General features: G+C 44.6%; 1 long non-coding RNA gene across 18 annotated transcripts in view; it reads right to left on the reverse strand.

Moving 5' to 3' along the window:
* Window positions 1-368: 368 nt before the first annotated feature.
* The window catches only part of LOC120885488 (uncharacterized), an 88,229-nt gene continuing 71,601 nt past the window's right edge, over window positions 369-16,996 (reverse strand). For 12 of the 18 annotated variants that reach the window (XR_013436799.1, XR_013436793.1, XR_013436760.1 and 9 more), the window contains one exon: window positions 16,029-16,521. This is a non-coding gene — a long non-coding RNA (uncharacterized LOC120885488). Of the gene's footprint in view, window positions 583-16,028; window positions 16,549-16,996 lie in introns of those variants that run through there. The other 6 variants (XR_013436792.1, XR_013436790.1, XR_013436809.1 and 3 more) reach the window with 2 other exon arrangements.

A 16,996-nucleotide genomic window follows, 5' to 3' on the forward strand; every position in this document is an offset into this window, starting at 1 on the left:
CTGCTTGAATCAGCCCTTTCACCAGGGCTTTGGTGCATTTTCTCTTAGGACTTACCCTGAGGCAGTTGTCATAGTTGTGTGTGTGTGTGTGTGTGTGTGTGTGTGTGTGTGTGTGTGTGTGATGGTTTTCTCTTTCAAGACTAGTTTCAAATATGTTGCCCAGTGGAAAGATGTGGCTATTAATTGGGGCTGGCTGCAGTGAACTGAATTATTTCTGTCTCACAGATAGATACCACCATCAATTATTACTATAGGTGTTAACAAATTTTCAAACCACACTTGTAAATTTTTGATCTACATTTCCCATATGGACTAATCAGCTATTTCTCTCATGAGGCACTATAAAATACATCTCCAAAAAACTTCAGTGGTTTAAACACAAATATTTTATTTTCATTCATGGTTCTGAGCTGTGGCTCAGTTGTGCTCAGCCAAACTCACAGGAGTCAACAAGGCACAGCTCTGGGCTGAAGGTCAGAGTCAGGGCTCCTCCCTGGATCTCTGAGTCTGGACCCAGGCTTCAGAAGCAGTGGCTACTGAGGGAGCTGGGTGTGCATATTCTTCTCATGATAGACAGAAGAACTGCAAAAGACAAAGACAAACATTTCAGACAAACACAGAGCCTCTGCTCAGATTGTATCTGTGAGGATTTCAGTGGCCAAAGCAGTTCATGCATCAAGTCCCAAGATGAATAGGGAAGTATACTTTTACCATGGATCAGGGGAAGGTGAGTGAGAGAGAAAATTTTTTGGATTATAGTCTACTAGACCATAACACTATGTGCCACTCTTCGAAGGTACTCAATAAAACTCCTTTTAACTGACCAAAATTATCAGAGTTCTGGACTATGGTCAGCACCAATCAACTTGAGTCACATTATCAAGCCAATCTATACTTTCTCTACTTGAAAGGCTGTATATGTAGAAGATGAATTTTTAAAATATATTGGTTAAGAACATGAATTCTAAAGTTAAATGCTTGAGTTCTAATCCTAATTCCATCACTTTCTTGTTGTGACTTTGGATGAATTGTTTAGCCTTTCTGTGTCAGTTTCCTTATCTGTAGAGTGAGGGTAACAACAGCAGCTGCCTGAAGGGGAGGTGCCAAGCATTGAGTACTATGTTCATGGAAAGCCCCCTCAAGCAGCATCAATCTCCTGAGAGGCATTCAGTTGTAGGCAACCTTTTTGATAAAGCAATGTCTGCCTTAAAAAAAAAAAAAAAAAAAGATAAAGTTGAAAGAGCTGGAATTTGGAGTCAAAACACTTGTGTTGAGTCTCAGTTTTTATATTCATGTGACTATGACCTTGACTGAGTCCCAGTTTCCTTGCCTGTGAGAGGAAATGACTCTCCCTCCTCCGGCTCCGTCTATGTGAGGATCAGGAGAGACATGTGAAAACACTTTTTGCAAAGTGAAAACTACCAGAAAAAAAACATGAGTTCTCTAACCAAATTGTTCCATTGTTTTGCTTGCTTCTCTGATGGTAATTAATGGATGGTAGTGGTTTTCTCTGCTGGATGTTTCTAATGTCCATCTTTAGACACATATCAGTGGCATATGCCATTTCTTTGAAACTCTCAATTATTTGAATCAACACTCTTCCTAATTTAGCAGGAACCTAGAAAACTGATCCTCAAAGTCACTCATAGACAGAATTGCATTCCTCTTTCCTGAGTGAATACTTGGGTTTTTCATAATTCCAAGTGAATCCAAGTCATAAATCCAATTCTCCCTTGACACTACCCCTTGGATGTCTAAGGGACATCTCAAATCCAAAGCCAAGTTCCTGCTGTCCTGACTTTAATCTCTTTCCTCTGTTATTCCACTTTGCAGTAGAGACTCTATCCTTCTTGTTGCTCATAACAGAAACATGAGGATCATTCTAGCTCTTCTCTTCCTTATATCCCATAAGCAATTTGTCAGTAATTCTTTAGGCATTACCTTCAAATTGTATCCAGAATCCAAGCTCTTTTTTTTTTAACTACCTCTACCACTTCTGTCCTTTTCTGAGCTATCATCATCATCATCTCATGCCTGCATTAATAAAATGGCTTTCTGTATCCACCCTTTTGCTAACCTCCCCCTACTTCCAAGAAGGCACATCCTTTTAGAAAACTATGTCTCTTTTCTGATGAGCATTCTTCAGTAGCTTCTGCCTCACTCAGAGTAAAACCCTAGCCCCTTACTCTGATCTATAAGCACCTATTATCTCCGACATTCTCTTCTAACTTTCTACCTCCTTCTCCAGGAACACTGGTCTCCCTGATCGTCCTTGGACACCTCAAGATGCTCCTATTCCAGGGCCTTTGTATTTCCCATTAAGCATTGTCCTCTAACATTTCAAAATGTTATTAGGTATAACTCATCAGCCAAAGGGAGGTGTTCGTGTGCAGGCTTTTCAAAGTTACCATTTATTCCTTGGGGCTTTTAAAAATGTTTTTAATTATTTTCAACGAATACCATGCATTTATTTTGTAATCAGAAAATACATGAGGTTTAAATTAAAAATCAAGATCATAAAAGGACAGCATTGCATGTTTCAATGCTGTGGCTCGAATACCTTGTTGCCTCATGTCCAGCACAATCTCTGAGTACAACCCAAATAGTGCCTCCAGAGAAGGGACCAACAACAAACCTGTGGGACTCTGCTGGGTCTCATCCTCCCCGTCCTTGTTGCTTCTTCCTATTTCCCTTCATTAACAAGCATCGCACCAGGATGGTGATAACTGATCTCTGGGTGAAGATTCTGACTCACCAAATTAAACTGCAATGAAATGCCTTTTAATATGCAATCTAGGATGATAAGTAAATAGTTATTTTCCCCTTGTGAGTGGCATTACCTGTCATTCTAAAAATTAATCTTATTTAAGGGATGCTCTAAATATGAAGCAATAGCATGGTGCTTCAGACCAAACAGTTAATGAGTAATTTAATCTGTGTGAATTATGAATCTCAGTTCTTTCCGTGCTATTTTCCTTTAGAGCTATTAGTTATCTGCTTTCTCCCCCCCCCCCCCCCCCGCACCTCTTTCTTTCAGTTGCTACGGAGATTTACATCTGACTTTAGAAGATTCTTTCTGTGGGCTGGTGGTGTAGCACAGTCGCAGAGCCCTTATCTAAAACACGTGAGGCCCTGGGTTCAATCTCTAGGAGTGTGCACGCATGCACATACAGAATTCTCTCTGTAAAATGGAGAAGATGCTAATGGCCTACTTGAATTTAATATATCCAACCAACAAATGTCTTTAGACATATTAGACCATAAAACTCCAGGGGATGTGGCTGAGGGATCTCCATCAGATGTGGAAAGAGTGTGCAAAAAAGATGGTCCCAATGTTTTTTGGAAAAAAACAATAACTTGGTGTGCCAGGCACCATTGCATTTCTAGAAGCCCTAGTTCCCACATCATTTTGAAACTTCACGTTTCCTTGAAGATCACCGGACAAAGAATTGTGGCATGAGATGATAGACAGAGTGGGAGACCCATTTATCATGGATTTCATTATGTGTTTTAAACCTTTCATATATGTCTTTGAGGCTCTCTACATATATTAAATTGAAATCTGCTTTTAAATTTCAGCCATCTTTCTATCACTCTGCAGTGTGGTGTGTTCCCTGCAGAGATCTGAAGTGTGCAACTGACTTTAAAGCCCTTGTTCAGCTCAGGCCCTGTCCTGTGGCTGCACTGGTGACTTCCTCTGCATTGTCTCACCCAAGCCCCAGGAGCCCATGAAACAATGAAAGTGAAGCTGTGGCTGGAGTTAGCATCACTCAGCTGATTTGTGCTTAGAAATGGGATAAACATATACCTGTGGTTTAGAGTATTCCATCTGATTTCAGCAAAATTTATAGATTACAGCTTGAGACAGACTCCACATTGGGATGGCTCTCTTTCTGCAGAGAATTTGACTTTTCAGCCACCTTATGTAGCTTAAAATCTTCTCTTTTCATAAATGGTCTGTGTTCCCACTTGCTCTATTGTAACATCTACCCTAGGGGCCTGGAACAGCCTAGGGCCATACCATGTCTGTCTCATTCACTGCTATAACCCAGAGCTCAGCACTTAAAAATACTCAACAAATATTTGTTGAATAAATGGATGGGTGAATTAGCAGATGAATGATGTCACCTCTCTCATGCAAGTCTTAAAATGTTTTTTCCAACTTTCCCTCCAGGTTTCGAGCTGTTTTACTGTGTTCTACATACAATCTACTTGGAGGGGCAGGCCAGAGCCTGTGGATAATCCATATCAGCTCCTTATCACCCTAGGCTTGGTTTCTGCATTTGCAAATAATACACATCCCAGCTGGATGCAGTGGTGCACACCTATAATTCCAGCAACTTCCAAAGCTGAGGCAGTTGCAATTTTGAGACCAGCCTTAGGAACTGAGTGAGGCCCTAAGCAACTTAGTGAGACCCTGTCGCAAAACAAAAAATAAAAAGAAAGACTGGGGATGTAGCTCAATTAAAAAATGCTCCTGGGTTCATTCCCCAAGTACCAAAATAAACAAACAAAAAAGACACAAAAATATAGACCGGTTACTTTCCCTGAGGACTTGGAACCTTTGCATTATATTCCTGATGAAATGAAAGCAAAATCAAGGGCTTTGTAATGTATAAGCACTAGGCACTCCCAACCATACTCATGATGAAGATGGTGGAGTTCCTAGGCTGGCTTAAAGTAGAGTCAACAAGACTCCTAGCCTATTCTTTACTCTTTGGCTCTATTACTGCTGGGCTCATCTATTACTATGTGTTCCTGAATTTTTATTGCATCCTGAACATTGGTGTCTATCTTCCAGTGTTCGTTTTGGAACCATGATTTCACTTTGAACATGAGCTAATTGTGATGGCTGTTCCAGGTATTATCATGTCAGAAAGTAATATACATAAACTTCTGATTTCAACCACAGCCCTTATTCCTGAGTGACCCTCAGGCACTTGGTCATGACATGTATTACTTTGTTAGCAAACCTTTAGGGCTAAATACTTGGTATTTACAGTAAATAACTAGTAGTGGTGTTGTCTTAGCACTAAAGGATATATTCACTATTATACGCAAGCTTTAACACACTATTATCAATAAGAATAGCCATTATTCAGCACTACTATGTGCCAAACATGTTCCAAATGTTTTATACATTAACTATAACAATCCTATTTGGTAGATATTAACGCAATCACCTCTATTTACAAATGGGCAAACTGAAGCGCAAAGAGGGAAATAACTTGGCAAATACATCTAGTAAGAGACAGGCAGGATATAATCCCAGACTCTTACTCTGAGTCCAAACTATAAAACTTTATATTTCAACACTTACCTCAGACAATCACCCTCATTAGAGTGCCTTACTCTTAATGACCATGTAGTCTCTCATTAACCATCTATGTCCCTCCCCACATTCTCATCAGTTAGCATAAATGATCATTAACATTCATGGAACATGCACTGTGTGTCAGACGATGTGGCTAAGACTTTGACTTTGCCAAAGTCAATGTAAATTAAACATCCAATATCTCATTTAATTCTTTAATTACCTCTTAAGATATGTACTAACTTGTCCCTCATTCTGCCAAAGAGGAAACAGAGACCTGGTGAGGTGAACTAATTCCCAGAGTGACCATGCAAGGAGTCCAGCCCTGGTGGAGCAGCCCCTGCTGTTACCCAGTTGGTGGTTCTTCTGAACTGCACCTTGGCCCTCACTACTGACCCTGCAGCTCTGTGACAATCGACCCTTAACCAACTCTATTATTTGTTTATCACGTCTTTGTAGCCTGCTGAGGTCTTTTTCCATTTGGATCTCCTGACCCCAACATCCAGACAACAGAAAACCAGCTCCTTTAGGACAGTCCATGTTGCAGTCCGTGAGCACCTGGATGGCTGGCCTGCTATTTTTCTTTTAAATTTCTTTTGCAGACCCTCCCTGGGCAGTGTAGACAGAGTGTACCTACCACATGTTGTTGAATGACTTGGTCACTTGGCCTGGTCATCTAACAGTCTGCAAGGGGCAACTCTTCAGAAATGCACCTTCATGAGACCACTGTGGTCTTTCTCTCTTCTTCACCAGCTTTTCCTCCCTAGTCTCAAGGTCTGACTTACCTGCCTGTTTAAATAGCCCCTTCCTCTGCTGCCTGTCCAGCTCCACCCTGTGGGGTCAAGTGGGTGTAGACAAGGCACTAGCCACCCCTCAAGGACTTCACTGCAAGCACTTCCTCTCCCAAAGGAAGCCAAACACAGTGGTCAGAGCTGCTCTCCAAGGAAGAAATTGACTCTAGGCTCCAGAGGAAAGCCAAGTCTCACCTCTTGTCCCTAATAGTGACAAGGGAGGGAGCCAATACACTCAGCACGAAAGGGGAAGAGTCCATCATCCTAACAAGGTCTCTATAGCAAAAGCAGGATCTGCAGACAATAGGAAACCAGATCCTTTAGGACACTTCATATTGCAAATGCCCCAGGCTAGACACACGCTGTTTCAATTACTTCTGTATGAATAAGGTGGATTTCTTTGCATTGATGATGCCGTTGCTATGCATGAATATTTATATATAACTGCTTTTATACTGAACCTGTCAGCGGTTCATTTAGTCCAAATGGATAAACTTGTCTCACAGCCTTGTGCTTTAATTCTGATACACATCCCATCATCTCCCTGCAAATCAGCTTTTCAATTGATCTGTGGTTTAGGTTCTCCTTTATTGCTTATTTAGGGATATGCTTCTGTTATATTTATAAAATACTCTCAACCATCCTGGCCTATTCTTACTGACACACCAAAAATATAAAGTCGTACTTCATGTCCTCATGACGTCTATCAGATAAAGATGTTGCTGCTGCAGATCCCACTGGTTCACATTCAGGTACCTCGTGTATGTCATCAGACTGACGAGTGGGTGTGTCTGAGGCATTAGAAGAAGAATCATCCTTCAGCATTGCTTGCTTAGCTCAGCTTATAAAAATAAATCTTTGCTCAGTAATATGGCAGGTTTATGAGTTGCATTTAATACTGCAATGAAAAACTCTATCTGGGTGTGCATATGTGTGTGTGAGAGAGAGTATGTGTGTGTGTTAAGGTTGCCATGGGAGCCCTCAGTGCTTCTGAACCTTTATGATTATGAACAATAATTAGACGTAATGCTTTATGGTGGTGAAGCACCTCGTGGGCTCCTGGTAATTGTAATGTGTTTGGCAATTAACTCTCACTCCCTGAGATTCAGGCTGGTATAATTAACCCCACAAGGAAAAACAGCCCCAGAGAAGGGAAGTCACATGGGGAGAGCAATCCTGCTTTGCAGTGGCACAAAGGAAGACCCTCACCAGTCCTGGCCCTACACTGTCTCCACCGAAAGTGTCCACCATCAACCCCCTCCTGGCCCAGAGGGTCCTAATGCTCAGATTACAGGGTTCTGTCAGTGGGGGTGCTTCCTTGTCCTGTGGAAGGTGGGCAGGACCCAAACTGAGGCACCAGGCCCTCAATGCTTCATTTCACTGGGCGTGGACATGCAATCCCTGCAGAGCTGTGACAAGGCAGCCGTGTGCAGGGAGAAGAATTCAGAAAGCCATAAGGGGATAAGGGAAGTTGGAAATATGTTGCTTAGCTACAATCAGCTTCATGAAGTCAAAACTGTGTCCCCTCTTCCCAAAGCAGCTGCAATCTGGGGTTGGTCCTTCGTCTGCCAGCTTTTCTCATTATTGTCTTCTGATATAAATAATGAACTTGCTTCTTTGCACTTACAGAAAACTGGGAAGAGGGTGGGTAACCTTAATGCAGAGTGTTACACATGAGATAGTGATGTTTACGTTACCGTATTATAATGGTGTCGTTTATATCTCTTTATGTAACGTTTTGCATATAGTAGTTTATATAATTAATTACAAATAGTTACATCAATAGCTAATTATATAAATAATTGCAAGTAAACTAAAATGAGTGGGTCATCTGCTTTGGATCTATCATGTCAATCTAACTCCATTTTCTTCAAAGAAAAACAAAGGATAACTCTTGCAGAAAATTCCAACCAACACCCTCTGTTGTTTCAACTTGAATTCTCATGGATGCATTCGCACATTTCATTTTCTTGGTTGCAGGCTGCGGCAGTCTGCATGCTGATGTTTCCAAAGAGTGTGGCTGTTCAATAACTTTCATCAACAAACTACCCATGTCTCATGTCCCTTACCCAAATCCCCACTCAGCTCTGAGAGGGCTTGGTGACAGGTCACAGCCTCAGCTGGAGACCCCAAAAGCCATCAATCTGGGGACTTGGCCCAGAAAACATCCTTTGCCAGTGCTTAGCAGGAAAGAAGGCCACGTGAGTGTTTTCCTGCAATACAGTGATCTCATTGGTACCTGTCCACAGCCAGGTCCATCGCCTGGGTTAGCAGTGCACCCTCACACTGGTGGCCAAGACAGGGTTGAGGAGCAGACTAGAGATGCCACATGTTTTGTTTTACTCCAAAAAAGGCATTGTGCAGCACAAGATCTCCAGCACATTTGGAAACACTGTTTTGTACCAGAAAAGCTAATTTGCTATGATTAGTTCCATTACATTCATGAGACTGTCACTCTGTGTTTATTTGGGAGGCAAATTAGAGTCCCTTTAAGGTGATTTCCCCTGGTGAACTGAAAGCACTCCTCAAAATTTTCATTACAAATCAATGCAACCATAAAGAAAACTCCTTGGGTCTGGAAAGAAGAAAGGATTCCTGCATCATTTGCAAATACCCCTGCAAGGAGCTGAGAGGGTAAAAGAGGGAATCAGAGGAGCACAAAGGCACCAGGTACCAGACTGAGGCCTGGGAGTCAGGCAGACAGGGCTCCCTCACATCCAGCTCCAAACACTTCTATTCCTTTGGAACTCTCACACGCTTCATTTTGTTGGTGACAAGAACAAATATTGGTTATTTATGATTCCCCACTGTGCTGGAGCAGCGCAGGACACTGCTGAGCTAGTGGTGACAGAGGAGATGCGAGCTGTAGGAACAGGGCCTGCCCTAAATGCCCAGATGAGACAGAAAGAAATAGAGAGGTCTTCTGGAAAGTTCTCAGTGATGTAGACAGGAGCGAAGGAAGAACGACAGGTACTTCTTGGAGAAGCTCTAGAAAGGGAAGGAACCCACAGGCCGAACACTTAGAGAAGCCAGACCCTGATAGAAGCTCTCTTTCCTTCCTTCCTTCCTTCTTTCCTTCCTTCTTTCCTTTCTTCCTCTTTTTGTACACACACATGCACACCCACAAATACATACATTTATCTTACTCTCAAGAGATTCCAGATACGAAGCAATACAGATATTTTATTATAGATAATAATCACCAATGAAGTCTACATGTCTAAATATATATATATATATATTAGTTGTAGATGGACACCATATCTTTATTTTACTTATTTATTTTTATGTGGTGCTGATGATCAAACCCAGGGCCTCACATGTGCTAGGCAAGAGATTTACCACTGAGCTACAACCCCAGCCCATGAGTTTCATTTTTAAGGATGCAAGAAAATGCTTAATCTTGCCTTGGGAGTTGCATGAGGAAAAACTAACCACACACACCCACTGTTGATTCCTGTAGTCACAACAGATGGTTGATGTAATTGATGGAAATGTGGAACCCAGATGCCACATTCCCTTATACCCTTCACATTCTTGAGTACCCCCACTCATATTCCACCTAAATCTATGCTATCCCAAGGGAAGCGGGCCCAGGTGATCATTATCAGAGAGAGTTCTCAGGATTGGGAGGAGTCCAGGCTGCTCATTCCCTGGAGAAGTAGGTCTCTCTTGGATGTTCCTTCCCAACTACTCACCCATGCTTTGGAGAGAGCCAGGAAGGCCTGTCCTTTTCAGTTTTGCACAAACTTGTTAGACCCAGGCCCAGGTGGGAGCAGAAAGTAAGAGAGCTGTCCCAAGTACAAGCAAGAGTCATCCAGGCCACCTGGGAGTTGGGAACAGAAGACAAAATGCTCTAAACCTCCATCTTAGGCCGTGTAGAGGCAGGTGTCAAAGGAGGCAGCACCTCCTTCATATTCTTTACACATCTTTGCAAGACTCGAGACCTGGCACATTCACTCATGGTGCTGATCAAAAGAGCTTTTTTTGAGAAACTGAAAAAGAAAAGCAAATGAAAGCCAAGTGTTCACGCATGCAGTCTTCCTAATTAACAGCAGGCCCCCAGTGAGAGAGGAAGCACATCAGAATTTTTGGAAGCAGCTGTTCTCCCAGCAGCAGTCTCTTCTCAGGGGAGCTGTGAGCGGATGCTCTCAGATGCTGTGAATTCAGAGCTTCTGACCACTTCAATGAAGGGCAGGAGGAGGTCTGGGACACAGTCCTCATTCCTGAAGTCAACCAAGGAGGCAACTGCAATCACAGAGCCTGGAATTCACAGTGTAACACAAAGCCTGCCACGATCAGGGCTTGCACTAGACACTGTGCTCAGGTCATTACCTGCACTTTCTAATTTCATCCTCCCACCAAATCTGCTCAGTAGTAGCCTCACTTCACCAAGGTGCAAACATGGCCGTCCACTGTCGTTCAAAGAGGAGGCAATGCAGAGAAGATCTGAGGACAACGGGTTTGTCTGACCTAAAGCTTTTGCCTCATGCTCCCAACATGGTGCCAGGCTACCTTCTCCCATCTCACCCTGTTTTGCAATTGCGCTATTTCCAGTTGCCTGGCATGAAACCTAGATCATTTTGAAAGTGAGTGGTTTGTTTTATTGGTTGTCCCTAACCCCAGGACCCTCTTTTGTGTTCACAGCACACCCTCCCATGGCTCACACTGGATTGTTTATAATTATTTCTCCACATTCACCTTTTCTGCAAGACGGTGAGCTCCCAGGGTGGGGCTAGGGGTCTTTGTGTTTATTTCCAGCAGCTAGAATGCTGGTTGCTACATAATAGATGTTTAGTAAATGAGTGACTGACCTAAAACATTTCCTGAATAAAACATATAATGAAAGCACAAAGACGCAGCTTGTGAGGTCTAGAGGGAGAGGGCACCAGGTGTGGAGTCAGAAATCCTGCCCTGGAGTCTGGCTCCGGCACTTATTAGCTGTGTGCTTTGGAACAAATCAGGAGCAGCCTATCAGCAGTCAGTCGGGAAGGGTTAATTTTTAATTTGCCAGTGCGGGGTGTTTTTAGTGTATCTGAACAAAGAGACTGGAGGACACGCTGCAATAGAGGTCTTCTCATTACCGCCACTCCAGTGCGCACACTGTTAATGGGGTACTGCTTATTCTCCTTGAATCTACTCCCTCCATTCAGCGGCCTTGGCAAGACAGACCGGGAGGACTGTGTGAATTAGATTGCAGGGCCCTGCCTGGAGCGCTCGGGCAGGCAGCTGGAAGGGCAGTGCCGAGTGCTCCGGGCAGGGAAGTGTCCCTTGTGGCTTCCCACTGCATGGGACCCCTTGAGGCCAGAAGCATTGTCCAGGGATGGCAGAGATGTGGCGAGTGAGTCAGCAAGAATTCTATGATTCTGATTTGAAACTGACATACTTGGAAGGAAATGATTTAAACTTGTCTTTAAAATGGAAAAAAGAAAAGAAAGACAGCTACTCGGAGCTCTTTGGAAAGGGCATTATATTGCAGGAATCAGAAGTCATAAGAACTGAGAATATATAACCTGGAAAAGAAGAGACCCAGGCAGGGGATTTCAGGCCTTTACCTGTGAGGGTGGACATGAAGAGAAAGGGTCTTTGCTGGGCCCCCCTGAGGGCAGAGTGGAACGTGGGCTGGAAGATTCGGGCTCTTTAGAAGGGAGCACTTTCTAATGACTGGAGCTCTGGGCAGTGGGCTTCCTGTGCCTCAAGTGTTCTAATCTGAATGGCCACACAACAGGCTTGTCTCAAACGATCTGCAATTATATAAATGGGCCCCATCAGGTGAAGAGTGAGGTTCATCCCAACCCTAACATCTAACCCGAGCACTCAGCCTCCGAACTGCGACGGACGTGCTGAGCCCACGAGAGGCTGGGGCTTGGTCAAGGGGGTCTATCTTGGGCCTGGAAGTCTTTGTTTGTTGAATTCTTTCACATCTCTGCTCTTGTTGGCAGACACCATGGGTGGCTAAGTCAACCGACTCCCAATCTCCTTCTCCCTGACTGTCTCCCTTTAGAGACATTTCTGCTTTTCCAGCCTCCTCTGCAACTAGAGCAGACCACGACATCAGATGTGGCCCCTGAACACACATGGAAGCCTCTGAAAATGGAGGAAGCTTGTGAGGCCTAGAGCACCCGGTCCCGTAGGCCAACAGAGAGAACATGCAAATTAGGCGAACTCAAGAGAGTAAGGGAACTCTTCACAGAGATGCATTTAGGGCCCTGGAAACCATCAGGGTAGTGCAGAACCCTAGGTTAGTGACAGCAGAGCTGCTCCTGTCCCTAGACCCAAAGGCCTCAGGGGAAGGACAGGCACTGGACCCAGAGGTGAGTACCATGTAGAAAGGCTGCTTGGAGCTTCTGTAGCCTCCAGGACCAGGCGACCCTAGAGAGAGGGGACAAGGAAATCCATTCCCTCACCTCATTCTTTCTTTTTTTTTTTTTTTGTAAAAAAACACAATATCTTTATTTTACTTACTTATTTTTACGTGGTGCTGAGGATAGAACTGAGTGCTTGAATGTGCCGGGCAAGCACTCTACCGCTGAGCCACAACTCCAACCCACGCTCACCTCATTCTCCTCCCTCCCTGTATCCTATTGAGGAGCACCATGGGCCTCTCCCAACCAAACCCTGAAGACAAGCTTCTTACATATCAGTTTCTTGGGCAAACAGAGAGAATACCTAGAGTGATAATAAAAGCTATTAGGCAAAGGGCCTAATTCTTCCTCAGATGTGATGTCCGGAAGTACAGCAGCCATCTTACAACCATGAAGTGACACTCCTGATGCGGCCTACTAAGAGCATCTGACCCTGGGGAACGTACTTTCCCTTTATACAGTCTTGCGGTAGTGTTCAGATAACTGATGTTACCAGTTACTTGTATCTGTTGGGTAGGCAATGTGGCGCCAGGTAGTGTAAACCTTCAAAGCAGATTTTCCTGCTGCTATAATACCCCACAAACATGCTATGAGCATCCTGCACAGCACACTGGTACACAGGGTAAAAAGGTGGCCGTGCCTCAGTTTCCCTTCTTACATTCCCCTGACCATGACCTAGGAACACAAATGCACCAATGAACTCTTCTCATACCTTTGCTCATGTACGCCACCTTGACCCCTGAACACAGGCCCTTGTCCACGGGTCCTTGCTCTCCCTCTGTTCCCCACCACTCCATGGTGCTTCTTCCCATGTGACCCCTTCTCTGTCTGCCTGGGAGCAGGGAGTATAATACACTTTTTCCTCTGATCCTTGCCTGGGCTCCTTCTCCTTGTGACTGCACCTGCCTAGTATATTTATAAGAATACCAATCAGGCCAGAATCGCCAGAACAGTTGGGAGAGGTCAGGAGGGCATGGTAACCCTGCCAGGCAGGCTTGATGCCCTGATGTCCCCATTCCATGGCTAAAGAGATTTCATATGACCTTGCAAGGTAGGAAGTCTCAGAGGCCTTGACAGGATCCTTGACCCCTGGGCAACTCTGTAGGGACTGTCGGGGAGAAGCCTGTGGGGTCTTTTGCCATGGATAGCCATGTGCCTAGAGTTAACCACATGATGATGGAAATACAACTATCCTCTCCAGTGTATAAAAGGGGAAATTGAGTCATTGAGACATTAAGAACCTTGGTCAAGGCCAGCAGCTACAGTGTGACAGAACCAGAATTTGAACCCATGTAGACCAGCTAGAAACAGTTATCTTAACAACTCTACCACATTGGGACATAATTATGTGTCATTGCTCCTGCTAAGACCTCTGTCTCCACTACCAGAGCCATTGCCCCTCCCTGGTGTGAACAACTACTTGGTGAAGCATGGGGCAGGGGAAGTGAAGCCAGACATGAAAACTGGTGTGAGAAACACACTCACCTGCCCATGCCCAAAGTATGGACTGAGAGACAAAGCACTCCCCAGGCAAGATCAGGTGCCGGTAGTCAGGGACCCCCAGAATGGTTACAATCAGTATTTTATCCCCTAGCACACAAGCTCCCTTCCCTGGTTCCTCATTGGCCGAGTACTGTGGGGTGCACCGTCTTCTCAAATGTTGCCTAGGTTTTACTTTCTCCTACTAGGTTATTTAAAGAAATATACCTTTAGTTGTTCCCACCTCCCTTTGTTCTCTTGTCAGGGGAGGGCCTTCTTGGGGTGAATGCATTCTGACGCGTAGGCAGCTCTTACTTCTTTTCCTAAGTTACTGTTTCTTTACAGATTTCTATCTCCGTTGGTTAGGCTGACCCCTTTCCCCCACCTCCTGTTTGTCAAAGGGCCATTCAGATGCCTGGACTTTGGATCTGCCATATCCATAGGCTGTGGTGCTCCTGTGTGAGTCAACTGCTTGTAACCTCCCATTCTGCTCTACTCCCCTCTGGCTGCCTTTCTTATATCCCAATTTTACATTTAAGACTAAATACTCTATTTCTGAAAATGGACCCCTGGTCTTTCTCCTTGTCACATAAGAGTCTGGACTGTGAGATGCCAGTCAGGGCTCAGGCCAGGGGCCATGTGACCTGTTGGAATAAAAGCAACATTTGAGAAAATGATCTGAGCAGCAGAGGTCAGCATGGATGGGGAGGCCATAAGGACTCCTGGTAACAATAAGTTTTTTTAATTGTGAGACCATGAAATTGGGCGAATATGAATTGTGTAACATGGGAGTGAAGAGAAGAAAGTGTGACAAAACGACCCCAGTGCTCACGGCATATAATGCTTCACGGGAGGAACTGCCTCCTTCCTCAGGCCTCCTTCACAGGGGTCTCACTTTGGCTGGGCCCAGGCAGCCAGCATCTCTAGAGCAGTTAGCACAGGCCAGCCTGAGGGCATCTCAGGGGCCCACATGCTATGGCCCCACACTTTTCCCTCTGGTGAAAGTTCGCTGGAGAGACACAGGTTGACAACCCTCTTTGAAGCTCATCCAAGAGATAGGCCAATATCTTTTTTAAAATACACAGACATAAAAGAAACACAACTGTCTAAAACGTTTTGATTTAGAAATCACCGTAGGTTGCTCTTTTGACACAACGCACCGCTCACTCACTTGGTAAAGGGGAGGTGAGAGGAAAGCTTTTTAATCCACATCCAAATGAAGTAAAGAAAATTAAGAGTGGAGGTCACCACGGCTCTTAATTTCTGCCCTTGGCTACATAAGAAATGGGTCAGAACATTCCCTACCCTCAGAAGTGGACTGTAGGGTTCACTGGGACAAGCTTCTCTGAAGTCTGTCTTTACCATCAAGGGAGACATCAGCTTTGGAGCTTGGAAACTACTGGGAAGGTTGATTGATCTGCCTCTGGGTACAGGAAAGAAGCTATGTGGGAAATACCTGGCATCAAATAAATGGAAATAATGGCTAGTGAAACCCTTTGGGGGGCTTAGCCTCTGTAGCTTCTAACTTCCATTTCCCTGTACCACATTCCCTAGGGCAGGACTCCCCTCCTGGGGATAGGAAAGGCTGGGGAAGCTCCAGAGACCCCTGGGCCAAACACGCCAAGGAAGCCTCTATCAGCAGAGGGGTCCTGCCTCATCCCACAGACATCCCCACCGAACAGGCTGCTTCCTCTAAAGAGCCAAGCCCAGCTCCCAGGCAGGGAAAAATTAGAAGCGTCTGACAAGATTTGTTCTGTCAGAAAGCAAGCTTTATTTTTACCCTGAGGCCCTAATCTTCTAGGTGTCTGTAAGTTGGGGAATTATTTTTACCCAGATATAGAAATAAAGTCATTCCACTTTGGCACTCTGCCTGTGCCTCCCACATAGTGTTGGCTCTGATGGTCGGAGCTGGCTGACTTTTGAGGAGACCAAAGCAGGCTGGAACCTCGCCCATGTCACTTTCCAGCTGTGTTAATCTGGTGAGTGTCCCTCCCCACCCCCATCTCAATATCCTTATCCATCAAATGCACACAGCTGGTTTAGATGGTCTGTATGCTACGAACGAATGAAAAGCAGAGATTCTTTAAAATACATCTATTTTATTTTTTAAATTATTTTTATTGGGTATTGTTAAGATGTACAACATAATGTTATGAGATACACAGAGATAGCCAAAAGGGTATATAGTGAGTCAAATTAACATATCCATCATAAGACTACTTCTCTTTTTATAATTTGTTTTGTCTTTTTTCCCATTTACAAAAACGACAACATGGCATTTCTGTACATCTGAGAATATACACCACATTGTGTTATTTTATCATCTTGACAAAGGGAGGGAAAAGATATGGGAGGAAAAGTAAATAAACAGAAGAAGGCGAGAAGCATAACTATCCGGCCTGCATAGACTACCACATCCTGCGGTTCGCCTCAGAGTCCTGTTTGCAGACGTCTGGCTCCATCGGCTCTCTTACACCTGGCTGCTGTGCCTTTCAGCCCCTGGGAGCCGAGCCGTGGCTGGAAGCCCACCGAGAAGCCCTCCTCTCTCTCAGAATCTGCTTCCCGATGATCCCTCAGGGATAAAAGCAAGTGAGATGAGCTACAGAGGACATGAGATGGCTTTGCTAGGACTTTAAGGGGGCTCCAGGGGTTATGGGACAACTTTTCTTTAACCTCCTGACAGCACACATGGAACAACATCATGACAAAGGGACTGACTCTGTGGAACAATCCCCAGCTTTGCAGAGGGAGGCTGGTCAGAAGGGCTGGAACAGAGGTGGCCCCAGGAATACTTACCTGCAACTGCAGCATCCCCAACAGCCCAGGAGCCAACAGTGAAAGAGGAGACTACACACCTCTCTGCAAGCCACCCCGCAGTTCATTGATGACTTTCATCTAGGCCTACCAGACCCCAGGAAGGAGGGGTACATGAAACAGAACCCAACCCTCCCACACAGAAACAAAACAAACAAAACCCCTCACAATTTAACATACAAATGAAGTGCAAGTCCTTTACTTGAGAAAGTGTACCCTCGCTTAGCACTCAA

The sequence above is a fragment of the Ictidomys tridecemlineatus genome, chromosome 1 (genome assembly GCF_052094955.1).
Source record: "Ictidomys tridecemlineatus isolate mIctTri1 chromosome 1, mIctTri1.hap1, whole genome shotgun sequence".
In the NCBI taxonomy this organism is placed as follows: domain Eukaryota; kingdom Metazoa; phylum Chordata; class Mammalia; order Rodentia; family Sciuridae; genus Ictidomys; species Ictidomys tridecemlineatus.